The sequence below is a fragment of the Onychostruthus taczanowskii genome, unplaced genomic scaffold, assembly GCF_017590055.1.
Source record: "Onychostruthus taczanowskii isolate IOZ18803 unplaced genomic scaffold, ASM1759005v1 scaffold185, whole genome shotgun sequence".
Lineage (NCBI taxonomy): Eukaryota > Metazoa > Chordata > Aves > Passeriformes > Passeridae > Onychostruthus > Onychostruthus taczanowskii.
This window is the reverse complement of record NW_024499073.1, coordinates 26,619-44,853: the sequence shown is the minus strand read 5'-3', so window position 1 is coordinate 44,853 and position 18,235 is coordinate 26,619. Positions and strand designations below refer to the sequence as shown.

Genomic DNA, 18,235 nt, shown 5'->3' with positions numbered 1-18,235 from the left:
ACTTCCTGCTCATGTTACTCAACAGTGTACTCATGTACTCAACATTTAACAGTATCAAATTTAATAACAAATTTGAAATAACTGACAGAAGGACCCTTTTGCTTTCAACTTCCTCCCAGTTACATGTACCAATCTGATTGCTCCTTTAATAAAAAATCTCTTTGATTTACAGGAATGGCTCTTTCAAAACACCTTTAAAGTTACACTACTTTGTACCTGGAAACTCCAAAACAGCTGCAAAAGCACCATTTGCTAATAAACTGTCAGGCATCAATAATGGGGCATAAATAATTTCTTCAGAACTGCTCTCCATTAAAGACTGATCTTGCATGGAGTTATGTGCCACTAAGCTGTCCCCAAAATCTTAAAGTTTCATCTCCTTTTATGATTGTCTCTCAGATATAATGACTTTAGTGTCATGCTTGGAACTTTACTGCTACTCTGCTTTGTTGCACAGTTCCCTGGTTTTTTTAGTTATCAAATTCATGCTTTATTTGGATTTGAATCACATAAATGCAGCTATTGCTTCTTAAAAAATTAGAAAAAACCCTCACAGCCAAGCATTTCCATACTGCCTAAAAGCCCAGTTCATGCTCTGAACAAGGAAAACATTTATTATAGGCAGAAAGAAGGTGGAGGTACTAAATTAATGCTTTTGCAAGCTTTCTAGTTTTCAAATTTTAGTCTCCTGTTAAATGTTGCTCAGCACTCGTAAGTGTGGTGAATTGACAGACAAATTGCCCAGCTTCACTGAGGGTGATGTGAGGACATACAGAGAGAATTTCCATAACAAAACCAGATTTTTGATTACAGCTGACATAAATTATCAATTGTGTAGCAACCAGTTTGCATCTGATCAACATAAACATGCATCTTACTTTGGAATCCCTGGCCAAGGAGGTACCAGGATATATCCACCGCGGATGTGAACATTGGTGTGTCCATCAGTATGTGAGTAGGGAAACACATCAGCCTGTAGAAGTATCCCTGAACTGCTTCTACGTTTGCCATTGCTGAGGTGCAGATAATGCTGGGAAATGTCTTGGGTTTTTTTTGGCCTGTACTGAGTTCACCAGATATTTCAAAATCCTTTTGAAACAATTTTAAGTAGCTTGTAGACATGCAGTGCTGCCCTTCTTATTCCTGATGTACAAACCAAGGATCAGAAAAATAGCTGCATCTATCAAAGCACAGCTACTTTATCTTAAGAAATGTTTGCTTTTTGTTGTCAACTCCATTCATTTAAATGCTAAAGCTATTATGGAAGGTTATGGAGGAGAAGACTTGAATGCTCAAGACATGAACTGAGACATGGTTAAATTATAGAAATGACAGTATGTACAGATGTCTTGGCAATGCTTAAATCACAACTCCACACAATTAGCCAAGCACCTGGATTATAACAATTTTTGTTATTTCCAAGGGCAAAATAAACATAATCTATAAAAACATAATAGAAACTCCATGTAGTTGCTCATTAATAAGGGTGATCACATTTACATTCCAGCCATCAGAGCATGGCTAAATTCAGGAATGATTATAGCAGCAACCTGCTCTACATTTCTGTAAAATATACCCATACCAGAAATTTTAAAAATACCCTAGAAAATGTCCAGTCTTAAAAAAGGGGAATAACTGGCTCTTTTCTCTGGAGGTGGTTTGCTGAACTGAGAGATGAATTCTTGAAAGCACTGTATTTTGTAATCAAGAACAAATATGTTCCAAAATGGAGAATAATTAGTTTCGTCTTCCAAGGGTGACACAAAATTTTTACTGAAGAATGTTGCTGTAATGAAAACATTCATACTTCTGTATTAACTGACTAAAACAATCTGAATAAACCAAGGTGACAAATCCTTTAATTTCTCTTTAGCGCATGTTCCCATTTCACAGTTATAGGCAGTAAGTGCAAAAGCCACAGAGCACTGTTTTTGCTGCAAGAGAGGACCTTCACTGGACAGTTTTTTAGGTGCATTAAACAGTCAATTTGAGAACATATAAACAACACTTTTTAAAAAATGGCTTGTGTAGAACAGCCTAAGATTCATAATAAACTTGCAGTGCTTCCCCCTGCTCCTCACATGAATCTAGGTTTCAGACCAATTGCATAGTTTCACTTGCTGTTGCAGAATCTCTCCTATTTTGTGGAGTTGTATATGATTCATTTACTCTTAAATAAACAGTGAAAGATTGCTGCTATCACAAATACATCACTTGGGCACAGCAGAATTGGTAGAGGCTCTCTTGATTTCTTTCACATTCCAGCAAAACTGATTTACAAACTGACACAGTGTCCTAAAGAGTTAAAAAGCCACTCCTAGTATCACTGAAAGCAACTGATAACTTTTTGGTGAGCTACCTACACTCCTCAGTCTCGGAGAGCCTGTCAGTCTGTCTGTCTGTCCCCAGCACACAGAATAGACTCAAAATCTGGTCAGCCTCAAGGTACAAATGCACATATTGAGGTGCCTGCAGCCCTATTTTGAACACACACCCTGCTGCTCTTTGTGCTTAAAATTAGATAAAAGAGAACAGATTCTGACCTCAATTACAATAGAATGAACTCCAAGTAATGTCATCAAAATTGAAAAAATCAGAGCAAAATGATTCTAGATTTATATTCTGAGGTCAGAATTTGGCCTCATGTTTTGTTCCCATCGCAACTTTACAGTTATAAATAAATCAGCCACAGAAGAGAGTAATTAGAAGTGTCTCTTGGGACTGGACTAACTTATATTTAGATAATTTAATTTGTTAAGAAGCCTGTTTTCTGTCCTTCATCTCAACCACAACAGTCTTTGCCTTACAATCATCAAAGTTGGAAGAGACCTACAAGATCATCCAGTCCAACTGTCCACCCAGAACGATGACTGTAGTCCCTAAACCACATCACCAGCACCAGACCCTGGTGTCTCTTGAACACTTCCAGGGATGACAACTCCACCACCTACCCCAGACAACCTATTCTAGTGCCTGACCACCTGGCAGTGAAAATTTTTTTCTAATTACTGATCTGAATCTCTCCTGTCTCAGCTTAAGGCAACGTCCTTTTGTCCTCTCACTGCAGGCACAGCAGGAGCAACCAATCCCCACCTCCAGTCAGCTGGAACTCCTCCAGTTAACCAGGACTGCTGATAGATGATTGAAGGGGGCTTGGCAAGTTCTTCTGCCACTTCCCTTATTACTGTGGGGTGGATCCCATCAAGCGCCATGGACTTGTGTCTAACTGGCATAACAGATCACTAACCACTTCCTCCTGGCTCTCTAGGGCTTCACTAAGCTCCCTGTCCCTAACTTCCAGCTCTGGGGGCTGCATATCCTGAGGACACCTGATCCTGATATTAAAGACTGAGACAAAAAAAGGCATTAAGTACATCAGCCTTTTCCTCATCCTTTGTCACTACACTACCCTCTGTATTCAACAAGTGAAGGAGAATCTCCTTGACCCTCCTTTTGCTACCTATGTATTTATAGAAAGTTTTTTCATTGTCCTTAACTGAAGACCAAATCAAGCTCTAGCTGAGCTAGAACTTGGCCCTTCTAATCTTCTCCATCCATGACCTCACTGTATCCTGATATTCCTGTGAAGTCTTCTCGTCCTCCTTCCAGAGACAACAGATTTCTTTTTTTCCCTAAGTTCCAGCTGAAGTTCTCTGTTTTACCAGGTCAGTCTTATTCCTGACAACTTGTCTTTCTACATGTGGGGACAGCCTGTTTCTGAATATTTAACAATTCCTTTCTGAAACACATCCATCCTTCCTGGACTCCTTTGCTCTTCAGGGCTGAGTCCCAACAGACCCTTGTCAAACAGCCTCCTAGACGTGCCAAAGTCTCCCTGCTGGAAGACCAAGGCGAAAGTTCTGCTGATGCTCCTCCTTACGTCACCCAGTGTTGAAAACTAACATTTCATGGTCACTATGCCCAAGATAGCCACTGACTACCACATCACCCACTAGTCCTCTGTTCACAGTCAGTGTAGCAGAGCACCACCTCTAGAAGGCTCATTCACCAGTTGTGTAAGGAAGTTGTCTTCCACACACTTCAGAAACCTTCTAGACTGCTTTCTCTCTGTTGCATTGTATTTCCAGCAGACACTTGGCCAGTTGAAGTTGCCCACAAGTACTAGGTCTGTAGATTGTGAGACTTCTGCCAGTGCTTGCAGAATGCCTCATCAGCTGTTCATCCTTGTTGGGTTGTTTAACAGACTCCCACCACTCACCCTGCTGATCTTTACCCTGATCTTCATCCACTCAACCTTGTCATCTTCATCATCATCACTTTCAATACAATCAAAACACTCCCTAAGGTGCAGTGGTACCCCAACCCCTTTTTCTGCTTTGCCCATCTCCCTTCTGAAGAGTTTATAGACACCTGTTGCAGCACTCCAGCCACAGGAGTCATTCCAGTGAGTTTCCATGATGGCAAACACATCATAGCTTTCCTGCTGCACAATGGTTTCCAGCTTCTTCTGTTTGTTATTCATGTGCATCAGTGTAGGTGCACTTCAGCTGGGCTGTCCATTGCACCAATATCTGGTTTGTCATCCACAGGCTCGTCTCTAGAGATCCTGACCTTATCCCCTTCCCCTTCTAACTCAGTTAAAAGATTGTATTACTATCTGCAATGTGACACTGTAAAGAGACAGAATGTAAACCCACCAAACTAGACTGCTCAGTTATGGTTATTAAAAGACAAACAAAGATGTTACTGAAAATCTTGAGCTAGCTGATTCTGAAAGAAGTATTTCTAAATGAGTGAAATGGCAGCCTTGATTCCTATGTAGGATGAGCCCCAGTGCTGCCACAATGGAAGAAAGTACCAAAAAAAAAAAAAAAAAAAAAAAAGTAACTGATCCAACATTTTGGTTAAGTTGGCGTTTGAAAGCCTAGAATTCCCCAACATGCCCAAGAATGTGCAAGCAGCTTTTAAAATGTTTCAGTCACATGGCAGAAGTTTCTTTAACTACATATGCAGTTGGGAAATAATGGGGCTTATATAGGCATGGTAACAAGCATTGTGAATCTGCCTGTTCCTGTACCTCTCAGGAGTGTGGGCCATACATGCCACTTTTGTACTAAGGGATGACGTACTCCTGCAGAAATCTGCACCCAAATGCTCTGGTGAGTGATCATAGTTGGCTGCCCCTAACCTTTATGTTTTCAGCTGGTACCTCCTCATTTGTTAATACAAGGTCCAGCAACACACCTTTCCTTGCTGGCTCCTCCACCACTTGCATCAAAAAGTTGTCTTCAATAAAGTGCAGGAACTTCCTGGACTGTGTGTGCTGGGCTGTGTAGCCCCTCCAGCAAATACCAGGGTGGTTGAAGTCCCAAGGGGAACATGAGCCTGTGCCTTATCAACTCCCTCCTTTGGACTATGTAGCCTATGGTGAACACCCACAAGAGTGCCACTCAGATTGTGCCTGTCCCTCAACTCTTACCCATATATTCTCAGCTAGGTAAAGCTTGATACATTCCAATTACTGTCTCATATAAAGAGCAACTTTACCACCTCACCTCTCTGACCTGTCCTTACCAAAAAGCCTCCCATCATACATAGCCATGGCAATATTCCAGTCATGTGTGCGATCTCACCAGGACTCAGCAATTGCAATCAGATCATGACCCTGTGAACACATACATTTCCAGTTCTTATTTATTTCCCATGCTGCATCCATTTGTATGCAGGCACTTTGAGATATCTATATCTATATTATATATATCTATCTATATATATACATATCTTATATACATAATATAATCAAGAAACTACATTCTCCCAGAGGAGTGTAAGAGGATTCACTGTAACCATAAGCACCCATGATTTGTTTTGATCCTCAATTTCAGGGGCAGCCAAGGAGCATCTCACTCTGTAGTGGTTGCTATGACCTGCTTCCCAGGAGGAAGCAATGGCACAATTGTTGGCATTTGCACCCTGACTCCCAGTCCTTCGGTTTAAAGTCCATCTCACCAGACTGGCTGGAGTGCTGCCAATGATTCTCTTGTCCGTTTTAGCCGGGGATCCCCTTCCCCCATAACAGGCTAAAAATCATAAAAACACAACTCACTGTTATAGAAGCCAAAACCTTCTTGATGGTTTTGGCCACAAGCCCAGACATTGATCTGCACAATATGTCTGCCTCTGGCTGTCCTGATTTCTCTAACAGAGAGGACAGATGAGATGACTTGGGTATGGGGATGACTTGTGATATTTTTCACCTGCCTCGCCAGGGCTTTATAGTCTTCCTTGATCCCACCTATATTTTGGTTTGTGATGTTATTTGTAGCCACAAGAAAAAGTGATGGGGGTGGTGGTCTAAGACAGGTCAGGGTACCCTCTTGGCAACACCATGGATCCCAGCTCCTGGAGGGCAGGATACCCCTCATGACTGTCTATCAGGCCAGCAGATAAACAACTCAGTGCCCTTAACACAGAGCTACCCACTACAATTCTTTTTACAGTAAAGTGCTGCTGGTGCAGTTCTCCTTGCTGGCCTGTTCATGGATGTATAAAGCCTTTGAAGGAGCACATCTGCTTGTGCACCACAGCAGCATAATAGAACAGCCACACTGTTTCCCTGGTGTGCCAGTCTCCCCATACTCTGATCTTTTTGCTTCTGTTGACATGCTGGAAAACCTACTTCTCACATAAAGCAGGGCTCTCTACAACTTACAAAACTCAACCGGCCCAATATATTTCTAAAGGTCTTAAGAAAGACTTAAGGTCTTTCTTACATCTGCGGAAAATAGAGGGATTTTCCTTTTCTTTCTGAAATCAGCCATATACCCACGGCTCTCTGTGACTATCAACTTCATTCTTTACATTTTTAAAATTTGCTGTCAGGTGATCTGCTCCTGTGCTGGAATGAGGATCCAGACCTAATCTACCCATCATCAAGCATATAGCACAGTGCTACAAAAGCGAATCATGACATTGATCTTTTGCCTTATTTCTTTTCATATTCCACCTGCATAACTGCAGCGAGTGTCATGGCCCTCCTCTCATGACTCACTCTCCAAAGGCACAATTACAACTCCTATCTTCTGAAAAAGCTGGTCACAATGACATGGAAATATATGCTGAGCATCTTGCACAGTGATTATCAGTAAGCTAATGGTCTGCCAGTTTAAAACACAGATGTTTCAATGTCATTATGAAGGTCCTAATTTAAATCCTGCTGATAAAAAAACTGTTCTTTGCATGATGAAAAAAAAAAAAAAAAAGATGGATTAAGAAAGAGAGATTAAAAGATTAAAAGTTAAAGAAATTAGGTGGGGATAAAGGAGGGTAACTAAATGTCTGAGATGAATGCCACAGGCAAAAATCTTGTCTCATTTGACATATAAATCTTGAATCTTCTTACTTCAATATGCATCACAATGTCCCTGGAATAGGTCAATTGCACAAGTGAGAGAGGAAACAGAAGAAAAGTCACTATACACAGGGTCTTTGTTGCCTGATTTTCTCTAGGAAAGAATCAGAATGCACAAGGTCACAGAAAGACAATAATGAGGAGCCAGAGAGAACAACCTGGCCTTTTGTCAGCCACATTACCTGCAGTTCTCAACTGGCCCACACTACTCCTGTCTGTAACATGCAAGGAAAATGACTGCCTAGTTAAACCTTCAGTGATCCAGACGCATGAACAACTTTACCTCCTGCATTTACGTGGTTTGAAGTCTTGCTCTACTCAAGAGCAGCTGTTAAGTCCTTTGGCAGTTGTGCACAGAAATTCTGATGCACATTTGAAAATCTTTTTACAGGCCACAGTCATAATTAATTCTTTTTTAAAAATACATGTGGGGGGAAAAAAGATTGCATTCTCCATTGTCAAAAGGATTGACACTATTCTATTGCTAACACAGCTTAAAAATGTAACAACCTGGTAAAGTAAGAACTGTTTCCAATTTTATAATAGCAATCAAGAAAACAATGTTACCAGAATCTAACAATGTTGAGGAGTTAGCTGAACCAAACCCTTCCACTCTTCCTTCTCGAAGCATGAAAATTTGCAAAAGATGCCCTTTGCTGCAAAAACATCTATCCTGAGCTAAGCCAATGTGTAATGTTTTCACAGTGTGTTAGTCAAGGAAGTGTCAAAGCTTCTCAAAGGTCAATGAAAACAATGTTCATTTTGCTGGACTTTGTTCATCAAATAAATAAGTGGATAGCTGCAAAATATTAGGGATAATCTACAGGACCGTGTACCTGTATCATCATAATATTGCCCTCCCTTCTGCTGTCAAATCCGAAGAAGCAGAAGGAAGGAAAACACTCTTGAGATTATATGGCTTTCTTAGCAAAGTGGTGTACCACCTACTTTTTAAATCGGAATACCCCTAACAGTGTTACTCTTCAGTAGCATAAATCAGCAGGCCAGTCCACTGTCAATTCTTCAACAAAAGTATTCAAGTGCTGTCCTGAAGAGAACTCTAAAGGCAACAGGTTACAAATCAGAAAATTGTTGGAAGCATTACAGCATAACAGTTCTCTCTGCTGCTCTATTTCAAGAAATGGCCCTAAACCTGCCATTTAATTGTCAATTTTACCACAAGACCAATCTTATAATGCAAATACTGTATGTGAAACAGTGTGCAAAGCACCTGAATTAAACTCTCTCTGAAATCAGAGTACAGAGACTTAAATTCCTGCCCTGCATAAGCCAGATCCCTTGGACGTTGAGCAAATTTACAGAGGCTGTTACTTGACTGCAAATCTTACCTCCTCCCCTTCACTGATTACTTCTGCTGCTGCTGTTACAGAGGAACAGAAAAGAAACTCTGCAATGCCACAGATCAGAACACTCTTGCTGCCTGTTCCAAGCAAAGGTCGTTTTACTCCAGACAATAATCAGCCTGATAAACCCATTAGAACAGCTCTGTAACTCTTCAAGGCAAGGAGAACACTGACATAAAAAGCTGCAGAGTCATGATTATGTGTCAGTATAACTCATTTGCCATGGAAGATTAATTTTCCACATAGTAACAAAATTAGGTTTGTTGGATTGCTGCATTTGAGCAAGTATGTATGGCATTTACACATACATATATATCCTAAACTAGCTTAGAAAACCATCAGAATACTTCCGAGAGCAGAAACCACAGTGCAGGTGAACTGCAAAATGCAGCCTCTTTTGGGACAGAAAATATAGCAGCTATTTGGCAGTATAACAGCTTAGGAAGGGAAAAGAGAATTTATTAACCCATTGAATGAACTTAAGGAAAAAGTATGTACGTTTGTACAACACTGGAGCCTGGCCAAGTTATCAGTGGAAAAGCATTCCTCCCTACTTGTTAATAGGCTTTTTCATACCATACTTACAATGAACTAACAATTTCTGGGCAATGATGTGGTTTTGGCTTTCCATGCTAAGTGTACCACAGCACAGCTTATACTTCCTTTAATTCCTGATGTCTTCAGTAACAAAGATTCTGGTTGCCCATTAATTTCACAGGGATACTGGAAGACACATGCTGTTCTAAGGGCCCGTCTCCAGAGGGGCTGCAAGAGGCAGTCAAATGAAACATTATCAGAAGTAGCAAGCAGCACAGTCTCAGTGATGCACTCAGAACCAGACTTCCTGTCCACAGCATACAGATATTCCAGCAGTTAACTGAAGTACACAGGCCCCACATCTGACAAAATTCAACATGACACTAACAAGCAGCTGTAGTTAACAGGTTAATATCACAAAAGAAAATTTTGCTCTTAAGAAGATTACTGTGCTAAATTAATTTTCAGTGGGCCATTAGAAGAAATGGGCAACTTTAACTCCTCACACTGCAGCCCTTATGTCCTCTAATGCAAGGTGTTTTCTGACTCTTTGTGCCGACTTAAGAAGTTTGTATGTGTATGACAATATTCTCAGTGCATCTCTCATCAGGAGATGATTCATAAAAGGAAATCCATTTCAACTTATTCTGGAATAGGAACCAGAGTACACAGGAATTTACACTCACAGGTGACAACACTTTCCAAGAAATTTCAGATTATATCAACAGGCACACACATGCACATATATACACACACAAATTCAAACACAAGAATACAGGGGAGGCTGCAGAAAACCTATCACTGACTGACAGGTTTTGGGTCCAGCATAATTCCAAACCAGGAATACAAACCATATGAAGAGAATTTGAATATTTTTATTGCATATGCCCCAAAACACCTATGTTTACCAAAAAAGTATAGGCCAAAGATGCTTGGATTCACAAGGCACTCAAAACCTACTATTGTCTGTGCACAAGGAGCTACTACTATTTAAACAGATTATTCCAGTATGTCATTAATTGATAACATCTGACTCTTCAGATGCCATGGGGTCCATCTGGCACCTGGAAATCAAAGAAAGCTTAGCCACTAATTTGCTTGAAAATAAGTATAGAAATTTAATAAGGAAAAATATCCTACCTCTTTTAAAGAAAAAAACCCTAAGTTGAACAAGAATATATTAATGTCATTAATAAAGGACATTTTCAGAAGCAATTTCAAAAGATTCAATAATCTGACCTACACTAATGACTTTTGTGAGATACATTCAGGGCCAAGTAAAATATAGAAGAAAAATAAGTCAATAAACATCAAATGCACAATTGGAATAAAAGTTTTGGAAGAAAACAAATAAAAGGGTCATTTAAAGACATAACTAGCCAAAAATAAGTTAATTTGCTCTATCATCAAATTCAGCTGAAAAAGGGAGGCACCCTGATTTCACTGGAGTATTTTTTTTTCTTTTACAGATTAATTACACAGTTAATACAAATTGAATCCTTCCCTAAGTTGGCATCCATCATCCAATTCTAAAGTAAGGTAACAGTAAGAAAGTTAATTGTTCCATTCCCTGCAGTAGCACCTATAAGCATTAACATGAATGCTTATATTTTTCTTGGATGACCAATTTCAGTGGCCACTGAAGCTAGAGTACAATCTATTTCAGCATTCTCTGGGTTCTTGCTCTTTATTACTTTAGCTCACCCACTCATAACATCTTGGCCTGCTTGACTTTCTTTGACAGTTATTAATTTGGCAGTTGAGCCATTTTCTGCTATTTCAACGTAGTGCTCATGTGTATTGCATCATCAAGAATAATGTGGTGCCCTCAGTGGGTAAGACTTTTGTAAACATCTCCTCCCACTTTCAAGATCACAGAAAACTCTTAAAACTTTCCTACTGCCTTTTACTTTATTCCTTCAGGCAGTTAAGTTTCACCACACTCCTAGAAGTTAATGCTGTGTATGGCATTAGATTGAGACTGTCCATTGCTGTGAATCATGTGCTGCCTCTTGTACATTCCCAGCATCCACTGTAAGGCTTATCCAAAGAACCATGTGTTTCTGCCATTCACACAGTCATGTGATCAAATAATTAATAATTTCTGAAAATTTAAAAGCTACTCCAAGCTTTTCCTTTTCCTTTGAGACCATCAGGATTAAAAGTAAACATTAAAAGAGATTCATATTTCTGCTTAAAAGAAAAAAAATTAAAAAAAAAAAAAGGAAGAAAAACCCAATTCAAAATGTAGATGACATTGAACAGCAAGTGAAATATAAATTGGAAACTTTGTGTCTAACTCTCTTGGTATAACCATATTAGAAAAAAGCACTGTGTAGAGTCCAAATGTGGTATGCAGATGATAAGTTTAATAGGTATCTTTAAGCACCATTAGGTAATTTTACAGCTTGTCCCAGGCCAACAAGGGGAAATGGGTCGTCAAAGATGAAATACTAAGAAGGAGTTATCTGCCAAAGCCTGCAGAGGCTGGCTGGCTGAATTAGTGGCTGGGTCTACAGCTGAGAGGCCTTGCACTCATGTCTTTGTCTATCACAGTCAACAGAAATTAACAATGGGAAGTTCTGCTTTGCAAAGAGTACTGGAAATTCCCCTACTTGCCTTCTGGGTATCATATTCTGACAAATAGATTGTTAGTCAAAATTTTACTCATTAGGTGAGAGATTGGTGGTGGAAGATAACAGCTTTAAATTTCTATCTGGCTGAATAAATCTAGACCAGAAGAATATATACATTATAGATGAGAATGCAGGGAACAGATAGCAGCCAAGAAGAGAAAAAATATAAACAAGAGAAAGACATTATTTGTTCTATTCTAGAAGAAAATATTATTAAGAAAAAAAAAAAAAGAGCAAAAATAATCTGAAACTAGTAATCCTGATCTTCAATATTCTAGTTTTCATAGTCAGGCATACTACAGTGAAGGCAATTTTCAGTTTTAAGTAATCTAAAATTTATCTGAAATTTGATTAATAATCTGTATTTCCATCCTATCTTTTTCTCTTTGCCTATAATACATATCATCCAAATGTATTTTCTGAACAAGTTAGTGTGTATAAGTAGCTACACTTAGAGAGGTTTTATGGAAATGGATTTTGCTTCCCGCACCTTCTGTTATTCTTTCCCAGAGCCACCTGCCTGTGTCTCCCAGCAGCTGTCAGCTACATGGCCCCATGGGGTTTTGGAAGAAGGGGTTTGACATCCAGCAGAGAACATTTTGGCAGGTCAGATTCAGACTAGTTTGCCATCTAGGGTTATACCACAAAATGCCATTTAAAAAGTCGTTGCATGCACATCAGAAACTGTAACACTTGTTCTAAGTAACCACATTATAAATGTTGACAGAAGGACTGCAGTTAGAGGACTGCAATGAAGGGATGCAGGCTTTTAAAGTAGGAGAGGCAGGCATGGTGATGTGGGGAATAACCTGCTTTGCGAGAGCATTTGAAATGCAAACAGATCTGCCTTGAGGCATGACAGGAGTCGGTGACGAGTTTCTTCATCAAGATTAATGGGCAGACCAACACGGGCACTGTTATGGTGGGAATGTTCTATAGCTTACCTGCTCAGGAAAATGTGGGCAATGCCTTCAGCAAACAAACAGACGTTTTCACTGCCTCTGGTCCTCAAGAGGAGCCTTAATGCCCTTAAGATTTCCTGGAAGAACAGTACAGCAGGACTCAAGTAATCTAGGATATTTCTTGTGTGCATTGCAACCTCCTGGAACACATAATGGAGGAGCAAAGACATGTACTCAGCCAAGTCTTAAAGATACTTAAAGAAGATGGAAGAACTGTTGGGAAACATGACAGTTAGAGGCTGCCTTGGCTGCAGTGACTATATAGTGGTGGAGGGCAGATCCTAAAACGAGATAGGAATGCAAAAATCAAGACCACAGCCTTGGATTACACAAAAAACCATTTATATCTCTTTGAGGATCTGCCTAGAAGAATGCCATGGGATAAAATCCTGTGGAAAAGAAGGTTCCAGTAGGGCTGGCTGATATGAAAGGATCATCTCCAGGAGCTCAAGAAAGGTCTGTCCAGACAAATATGAAATAAAGCAGAATAATCTTCCAGGAGGCCTGCATGGATGTGCAATGAGCATATTGCTCCTAACAGCAGCTGAAATCTTGGAAGGTATTTGAACAGCAACAATAAAGGATTTTACAAGTAAACAAACTGCAAAAGAAAAACAAAGGAAAATATGTGTCTGCTGCTGAATGGAGCATGGGAACTGGTGATACGTGACACAGAAAAGTCAGAGCCTTCCTAGGCTCAGTCTTCACTAATTAGATGGGCCTTTAGAAACCCAAGGGAAAGTAAGGAAAAAAGAATAATTACCCTCAGTGGAGGAGAACTCACTTAGGGGAAGGTTAAGATATGTGTTTTCTGACATCCATAAATCCATGGGGTCTGAAGGGATGCACCCAAAAGAGCTGAGGGAACTGTTACTACAAGGTCACTCTTGATTACCTTTGAAAGGTCATGGTGATCTCATGTTCCTAGAAACAGGGAGAAAGCAAAGATTACTTCTATCTTCAAGAAGACTGAGTTGGAAATGTGGGTAACTCCAGGACACAGAGCCTCACCTCAGTCTCTGGGAGCTAATGGGAGAAAATCTTCCTGAAACACGTTTTCAAACACATTAATGACAAGAAGTTTATTGAGAGCAGTCAGCATGTATTTATGAGGGGAAAACACACTTGTCCAACCTGATGGCTTTTCTTATGAGGTCACTAGCTAGGCAGATAAAATGAGGAGAGAACCTGATCTTTATCTTCACTCCAGCGAAGTCACTCTATCTCTGCCACCAAAGATAAGCTAGCAAATTGAGGGTTAGAAAAGTGGACAATGACACGGATTGAAAGTGGGCTGAGCTGCTTAGCCTAAAGAGTTACTACCAGTGGCTTGAAATCTAGTTGGAAGTAAGTCAGTACCTGGGTATCTTGAGGCTCAATACTGGGGTCAGTACAGTTTAACCTTTTCACCAGTGACCTGGGATATTGGGTCAGAGTACATCCTCAGAAAGTTTGAGGATGACACAAATCTGGGAGGAGTGACTAATAAACCATAAGGATGCAGTGCTCTTCAGATGTACCTAAAGAGGTTGAAAAAATAGGTGGACAGAAACCTCATTAAGTTCAGCATAGGTAACTGCACAGTATTGTTCCTGGGGTGGAACAACTGAGGTACCAGTATATTCTGGCAGCTGAGAAGCTGGAAGGCAGCTTTGCTGAGGAGAACATTTGGGTTCTGGCAGACCAAGCTGACCATAGGTGAACATTATGCTCTCAGGGTGAAAAAGGCCAACAGCATCCTGGGCGGCATTAAGAAGAGCACTAGGAGCAGGTCAAAGGCAGGATCTTTCCCTCTACTCAGCCCTGATGAGGCTGCACCTGAGTGCTCAGTCCAGTTCTGGGCTCCTCAGTAGAAGAAAGGCATGGATTTAACTGAGCAGTGTCAAGTGCAGGACCTGAGAGATAATGGATGAAGGAACCAGAACATCTCTCATATGTAGAGAGGCTCAGAGATAGGACTATTCACTTTGAAAATAGAACACTTGGGATTTTGTCTATGTGTATAAGTACCTGATAAGAGAGAATGAAGATGATGGGGGCAGATTCTTCTGCATAGTCCAGCTGGCAGGACAAGAGGCAACTGGCACAAATTATGAGATGAAATACCACCTGACCACAACAAAACAAATTTTTGCTCTGGAGGTGGTCAATAACTGGAACAGATTGTCAGAAAGGCTGTGGAATCTCCATCCATGGATTGGACAACCTGCTCTACATAGCCCTGCTTTGAGCAGGGAGGTTAGACCAGATGATTTCAAGAGGTCTTTTCCAGCCTAAATTATTCGGTGACTCCAGTTTTGTCCAGTATAGCCCCAAATGTGAGGATCAGTGCCAGAGAGCTCACTGTCTCACCATGCTGCACTCATAGCCTTTAAGAAAGCTTTTACACTAGAGCTGCTAGGGTGTGATTTAAGCATGATCACTTTAGGAGGTGAGGAGGCCTGTTCCCATCAACCAACCTGGTGTTGTAACGTGCAGCTCCCACCTGGACTTGCACAGCTATAGAAGTACTTTGACAGAATAACTTAGGTAGCAGACCTAGACCAAATGTTACAGATTGTATGTTGACAGGTTCACAGAGCAATTCCTTCCCCAACAGCAAGAGAGGAATGGAAACACACTTGCATTTCCATCCAGCAGCAGAGCCTAGAGACTGGAAACAGATTCAGGGATGCAAACAGCTTAGGTACATGCTCAGCCAGGTACCTTGGTGAAGGTCTTTGACACAGGACAGGTTATTTTCTCATTGCTGGAAAAGCAAAATCTAATTTTCTACTTATCACTGGAAACATTTGTAAATACATAGTTTGTAGTATGGGGCCAAAAATTTAGCAGGTGACAGTTTACATTATTACAATATGTATCACACAATAAGACTGAAAAGGACTTGTTCAGTTCAAAAATTAAATATTTCAAAAGTCAAACTATTAAAAGAAATGGGGACTGAATTCTCTGAAGGAACAATATTTTAATAAGACCTTTAAATCCATTTGTGGCCTCCATAGCTATATATCCCCATGATGCTGAAAGGAGCTACAGTTCATTAGTCGTTACTATTTCCAGTGAGCTTTTATGGGTTTAACTGCAGGATAAAGCAGGAGTTGAAATAGCTTTCAAAGGCAGCTGCATTTTTTTCCATCATCACTGCAGCTGCCTGACAGAGAAGTTTTTGTCGAAGCAGAAATCCAGTTTTGTTGTGCCATGCATAAATAGGGTTTGGTGCACTACAGTAGTACTGGTGTACATCTGAGGATCCCACCTGTTCAAGAAATTTTCTGTGACCTTTACGACAATTTTGGCTAAGCAGTCAATTAGCCAAAGTGCTAAGTGGCACTAACTGCAAGTGGTGGAAAGAACTGTTATGGGGTTTTTTCATCTATTTTTTTATTTTAGCCTAAACACTCTGAAATACTTCCAGTGACAGAAATCATTAGGTTATTGCTCCCAGTTATGCCATAAAGAATCAGCCTGTCTTAGAAAGGTTTTATAAAATATTCAGATTTTAGATTCAAAAATGTCAATGAATGTCAATGATATTTAGAGGCTAACTCTGTTTCCCCTTTATTTATGAAACCAAGCATGATGATAAAAAATGTAAGGGGAAGTTGCACTACCAACAAAACAGAATCCCGATACAATAAATATAACTTTTGTTAATTAGCCCTATAAAAACATACATATAGAAAAACCTGCTCAAAAAAAAATCAAGGAACGGTCCTGTTGTCACCAGCATTCACTTTGACAATTAAAAGATTTTTATGGTTTATTTAAAAAGGAACTGTTAAGACATAATGTGAATGAAAAGAAGTTTTGTGTGCTTTAATAGCTGAGGCCTTATAAGAGGAGACATGCTAGAGTAAGCTTGGTCAGATGACAGGAGAGATTAACAAGGAAAACCTTCATTCCAGCTAAGGCTATATTCCATGTGATAACTTTTTCATCTTGAATACATACAACTTTGCTTGCTTTATGTCAAACCTTTTAGCTCACACACAAGCAGCTGAATCTTCAGAAAGACGTTCTCAGTGTCCTGCAACCCAATTATCTGCAGGAGGCACAAACTATGCAAAACTAAAACTTTTCCTAATTCTGGTGGCAAATGTCCACATGAGTGAATAACCCCAGTTTCTTTGAGTCAACAAGCTTCAGTTGTCTTTAGTTTTTTCCTTCTTTTCTCTTTTTCTGCTGTTGGTTTCTCAGAAGACAATTATATTATTGTAATTTTTTTTAAGTTTCTTGACACATTTTGCCATGCCTTGGGACATTTACAGAAGTCTGCAATCTCTGTAGCAAAAAATATATCTTGTTAGTTAACTGATATTCAACCAGCTGCAATTAAAACACAACCTGAATAATAAAATTATCATTGCTTTTTGCTCAAAAACTTTGGGTCTGGCTGTGACTGCTACTGTGACATAAAATGTTTTCAACATATGCCTGTCCAAGGACAATTTATCATCTGCTCCGTTCTTTGCCAGGAAAATTCACAGACAGAAATTCTCAATGCAGCCCAAACAGTAGAAAATTGAAATGCATAAAACAGGGAGTCACCACAAAGATAAAACAGTAAGATTGTAATTTGTGAGATTTTCATTCTTACTAGAATTCCCCAGGTCAGAGAATATTTTGACTCCTCTGAGGCAATCTCTATCATGTGGATTGCTGGAATTTGGAAATAGCATCCTTCCCTTTCTCTTTCTTATATTGAACAATGAACATTCCCTGTTTGGCCGAATGGACCCTTGCTTTGACATTTACAGCCCTGCTTCTGCAGATTGTGTATTTAAAAGCCAGGGATCTGGAACCAAAGTGTGATCTCATAGGTCCTGAGTAAACAAACAGCTAGGTAAAATCTTTCTATTTGACCTACAATTTAAATTCCCCCAGAAACTGCATCAAGCATTCTCTTGGAGGGCTAGAAATGGATGGGATTTGAAGTCTTTCTAAAGCCTTTCAGTTTTCATTCTCTTTACTCTAAATGCATATAGGGAACTAGGAGTTTAGGAACAGATAAAGAGTACACTTGGCATCACTGACACTACGATGTGTTTGTGACCTGTTTCTGGATCCACAAACAAACAAACAAACCACAATTAAAGAAAAATAATTTTTACTTAGAATTTCCTATCTGAACAGCTACTTATACACTATGTAGACTTCTTTGAGTACCTGAGATTTGGCCTTCAATTTGACAAATGAAATGGTAACATTTACCATGCCTTACAGGGCTCTTGAACAACTACATCTCATTAAAAAAACAAACAAACCAAGCCCTAAAAATCCAAAAGAAAGGCAGCCATGCTATGCAATTAATTTTAAAGCATACAAATTCTAAACAGATGTATTGTTATAATGCCTAAATAT

General features: G+C 39.8%; 1 protein-coding gene across 1 annotated transcript in view; it reads right to left on the bottom strand.

The window, feature by feature from the left end:
* The window catches only part of MOB3B (MOB kinase activator 3B), a 48,090-nt gene that overhangs the window by 17,296 nt on the left and 12,559 nt on the right, over window positions 1-18,235 (bottom strand). The gene's annotated exons all lie outside the window — the stretch shown is intronic.